We start from the raw sequence: 5,044 nt of genomic DNA on the forward strand, positions 1-5,044 counted from the left end.
TGATTTCTCCTCCCTTGAGTATACAATGCAACATTGTTGCTCTCTCGAGATTCACCTCCGAGTTGTTTGCAGCTGGGAGAATAGACCTCCTCACTAGCTCGAACCACCCCTTAGCTTCAGGAGTGAGATCTGTTCTTTTAATGAACTTTGGTTTATTTCCTGCACCCCTTTCCCAGTCAGCTCCTGGTACACAAAGGTCTAGTAAAAGCTGGTCATAATTGGGGTTGTTGTCCAATCTTGAGTGGTAACTTTCTTCTTCAAATGGTATAGACCGTAGCTTCAATGCCCTCATTACACTCATGGGACCAAAATCCACCATTGTTCCTCTCACAAAGCTTGTATATGACTCATCTTTCTTATCATACCTGAGTGCATTTGCATAAAATTCTCTTATGAGATTTGCATTCACCTTAGTGACCGGGTCAGTGAGGAGCTCCCATCTTCTCCTTTCTACCTTCTCTGTGATTTCGGGGCATTCAGTCTTCTTAACTTGAAATCCCAGCTCATAAATGATTTCCTTATCAACCATCCACCCGTATTGCAATGCATGATGCAAGCTTCTAAATCTCTTCTCATCATATGGGTATTCTTCCATGGGTTTCTTCCCCTCCCTTCTCTTAGAACTTGAAGATGCCATGAATGATTTAATATGTGAAGGTGGTAAGGTTGTGGAGACTTTTGGTTGTTTAGGGTTTTATGGCAATGAGGAGAGTGAGGGGAGGAATGTTTATAATCGGATAGGGGGTGTATTGTACCAAAATGAAGAGTGGTGAAAGTGTGTGATGACAATGGAGGGTGGTATGGACAAGGGTTGTTTATATAGAGAAGTTGTAAGAGAATGGAGGGTGTAGATTGATGAAGTGGTCACTTGATGGACGGTTGGGGTTATGCATGGCTAGAAGATAAGGATCATCACTTTATGATGGGGATTGCTCGGTCTTCTAGGGCTCCCTTTTTTTCAATGTTGCATGGCAACATTTTCCAACGTATTCCCTCTTTAGAACAAGTGTGTAACCCCTCTTCTTTAAGTGGCAAAATCTCCCCCATTTAATTGTCCAATCAATCCCTTTTTATGCTTCTTTTTCTTTCCTATAAAGATTTGAAATATGGAAATTAATATAAAAAAATTAAAACTCTACGGCTAGAATAAAATGAAAGAAAGGATTTGATTGTTTGTTTATGAATTCCAACTAACTAACTAACTATTGGTGGTTCCTTCTATGCATTTTGGTGGCACCATGGGGTGACACCAAACTTAGTTTGAAGCAATATGATGAAAAGTTTTGTTCAAGCTCCCAAGACCAGCATGCATCTTGGTTTGCTTTGAACACCAAACTTGTTCTTCACTATATACTGCATGATAAAGAATTCACCAAGTGTTTGTCAAGTTTGGGTTGAAATCATAAAGATTGACTTATTCATTATCATCTGAAAGCATATAAAACATGGGTTGCCTCCCATGAAGCGCTTCTTTAGCGTCACTAGCTTGACGTTTTTCTTTCATCATGGTGGTTGGTAGTGCTTAAAGTCCTCCCCTCTTGCTGTGGACTTGTATCCATTGGTTGGATCAATGATCTCCACATGTTCCAGGGAAAGAACTCTGTTGATAGTGAAGACCTTAGGTAATTGAGATGGTACAGTAGGGAGATTAGGAGGAATATCTGGGAAGTAAGATGAGACAACTCTATCCCTTGGAGAGAAATCTTCCGTAGGGATCTTCTTGTTCCTCCATCTCCTTGGTACCTTCTTCTTTGTTTCTTTTGAGGTTGCCTTCCCCTTGGTGACCTCTTTTCTCCATGGAGTTGTGATGCTGTCTTCACCTGCCTCTAGAGGTTTGGGTTCCTCCAACTTTTCTTTGAGCTGTGGCAATTACTGTTTTCCTTGTTTATCAATTGAGGGGGTTTCAGAATGAACTGGCTGTGCTTCAGTGCTTGTTTCCTCCTTCAGTGTCTCCTTATCGTTTGTGCTTAGTTCCTTGTCCTCTTGATCTGTTTCTTGTGAGAAGTTGAAGACATTGAAGCTGAGTCGTTCATCATGAATTCTCAATATTAGCTCCCCTTTCTCTACATCGATAAGTGCTCTGGCCGTAGCTAGGAATGGTCTTCCCAATATGATTGGGTGAGTGTGACTCTCTTCCATGTCCAGAATGACAAAGTCTGTTGGGAGAAAGTACTTCCCAACCTTTAGCAACACATTTTCCACCACTCCTATTGCTTGCTTTTGAGTTTTGTCAGCCAGTCTGATGATTACATCTGTGGGCATTATCTCATTAATCTGCAGCCTCTTCACCAGGGATAAAGGCAGTAAGTTGATGCTGGCCCCCAAATCACATAGTGCTCTATCGAACATAGTCTCACCTATGGCACAAGGGATATGAAAACTTCCTGGGTCTCTTCTTTTTGTAGGCAACTCAGGTTGAATAAGGGCACTACATTCCTTGTTCATCACTATAGTCTGCCCTCCCTTGAGTGAGCTTTTCCTCGGAAGAAGTTCCTTCATATACTTGATGAATGCAAGCATTTGTTGAATTGCCTTGATGAATGGTATGTTCACATGCAGAGATGCAAACAAGTCTAGGAACCTTGAGTATATTCTTTTTCTCACAGCACCATTTAGCAGTTGAGGGAATGGTGCATAGAGCGTCAGCAGCTCTTGTTGTGAGATTTCTGGTTCTTTGTGCTTTCTATCCTCCTCCTTTGTTGAGTTGTCTTCAGGTTGTTTGCGCATTTTGCCTTGCTTGTCTTCAATCTCTTGATCACTTGTAGTGACCATTTTGCAATCTTCCCATCTTACTTTCTTTGCTTCTCCCTTGGGGTTTTTCTCCGTGTCACTTGGGAAGCTATCAGTAGGTTTGGGAATCTTCTCAGCTAAATATCCTACCTGGAATTCCAGCTTCATAATGGTCTCTCCCTGGTTCTTAATATTGACTCGCACCTTCTCTTTGAACACCTTATTTTCTTGAATCTCTTGGCATATTCCTTCAAGTAAGGCTTCAATCTTAGAGAGCTTGTCATCAATTGATGAGTGGTTCAGAGTAGATGTGCTGTTTTGGTTTTGATAAGTATGTGGAGAAGTGTTGTTGTGGGGGTGTTGAGATGTCCTCTGGGTGAATTGCTGGTGAGCTGCATTGTTGTTGGAGTTGTAACTTCTCTGGTCTTGGTTTTGATCTTGCTCACTTCCCCACCCAAAGTTCGGGTGATTTCTCCATCCAGGATTGTAAGTCTTGGAGTATGGATCATAGTTTTTCCTTGGTGAATTCCCAATGTAGTTGGCTTGCTCCTGACTCCGCTCTGCTTCTTCGTTTACTCCTTCTTGTGTTGTTGATGAAGTGGAGATTGCTGCTACTTGGTTCCTCTCCATCTTCTTGGTGAGGTCAGCCAGCTGCTGGGTAATGAGCTTGTTTTGGGCCAACAAAGCATCTAGATTGTTTAGCTCCATCACTCCTCTTGTGTTCCCTCTTTCGGAAGCATAGGAGTAGTCGTTTTCTACTACTGTTTCAATAACATCTATGGCTTCCTCAATGGTCTTCTTCTTGTTCAAGGATCCTCCAGATGAATGGTCTACTGCCTTCTTTGACTCATAAGAGAGCCCTTCATAGAAAATGTGCAGCTAGACCCATTCGTTGAACATGTCAGGTGGACACCTCCTTGTTAAGTCTTTGAACCTCTCCCATGCTTCATACAGAGTCTCACCATCTTGTTGCCTGAAGGTTTGAACCTCACCTCTCAGCCTATTGATTCGTTGAGGAGGGTAGAATCTTGCTAAGAATTTGTTCACCACATCCTCCCAAGTTGTCAAGCTCTCCCTTGGGAAGGATTCCAGCCACTTGGCTGCCTTGTCTCTGAGTGAGAAGGGAAATAAGAGCAGTCTATAGGCGTCAGGATGAACACCATTAGATTTCACTGTGTCACATATTCTCAGGAAGGTGGTCAAATGTTGATTGGGGTCTTCTTGAACACCTCCTCCAAATGAACAGTTGTTCTAAACAAGGGTGATGAGTTGTGGTTTAAGTTCAAAGTTGTTGGCATGGATTGTTGGCTTTTGGATGCTACTTCCACAATTGCCTGGGTTTGGATTAATGTAAGAGCCCAAAAATCTTCTATCCTCCCCAGCATGATTTGCTCCACCTCCTCTGCCATAGTGGTGAGTCTCTTCTTCATGATGATTTTCCATGTTTTCTTCCATGTTTGGTTCAAAGTATTCCTCAAACTGTTCCTCCTCTTCTTCAGCACCAACTACTCGTTTTTCTTTTGCCTCCCTCCTTAGTCTAAGGAAGGTTCTCTCCGGTTCAGAATCAAAGGAAGTTGAAGCCCCGCTTCTTCTCCCTGTCATACAACCAACAAGTACAAGCAGAGAAAATAGGTGCAGACAGTATTTGTGTCAGAATTGCTGTTAGTTGTGGGTGATGCAATATATCAAACAGTTAGTGGATTAGCAAACAGAATTGAAAATAACAAAGAAAAACAAAAGAGTAGAGGGAGAAGGGAAGAAGTTTAACTAAAACAAAAAGTAAATCACTCAAACAGAAAATGAAATTCACAAAATAAAATGCTCAATCTAGTGATCTTCTAATCTAATCATTGTTGATGCACAATCAATCCCCAGCAACGGCGCCATAAACTTGATGCACGGAAAACTTGTCTCTCAACAAATCTCCCTTCGGCAAGTGTACCGAAGTTGTCGTCAAGTAAAAATTCATAATAGAGTGAGGTCGAATCCCACAGGGATTGATTGATCAAGCAACTTTAATTAGAAGAATGTTCTAGTTGAGCGAATCCAGAATTTGGGTTGAGAGTTGCAGAAAATAAAATGGCGGGAATGTAAATAACAGAAAAGTAAATGCTAGAATTAAAGGACTGGAAGTAAATGACTGAAAATAAATTGCAGAATTGTAAATGGGAATTGGGGATTTGCTCATAAAAGTAAATGGCAGAATTTAAAGAGAATGGGTAAGATCAGAGATGGGGAGTTCATTGGGCTTAAGAGATGTTGCAATTCTCCGGATCAAGTTCATTTTCATCTCTTCCTCAATCAATGCACTCAT

The 5,044-nt window shown here is 41.5% G+C and overlaps 1 non-coding gene across 1 annotated transcript; it reads left to right on the top strand.

Moving 5' to 3' along the window:
• Window positions 1–3,628: 3,628 nt before the first annotated feature.
• Window positions 3,629–3,732, top strand: LOC148565537 (small nucleolar RNA R71). Its single transcript, XR_015884999.1, has one exon. It is a non-coding gene; the product is annotated as a small nucleolar RNA R71 (small nucleolar RNA).
• The last annotated feature ends 1,312 nt before the right edge of the window (window positions 3,733–5,044 follow it).

The sequence above is a fragment of the Arachis ipaensis genome, chromosome B5, assembly GCF_059453495.1.
Source record: "Arachis ipaensis isolate K30076 ecotype BB chromosome B5, ASM5945349v1, whole genome shotgun sequence".
NCBI classification, from domain to species: Eukaryota; Viridiplantae; Streptophyta; class Magnoliopsida; order Fabales; family Fabaceae; genus Arachis; species Arachis ipaensis.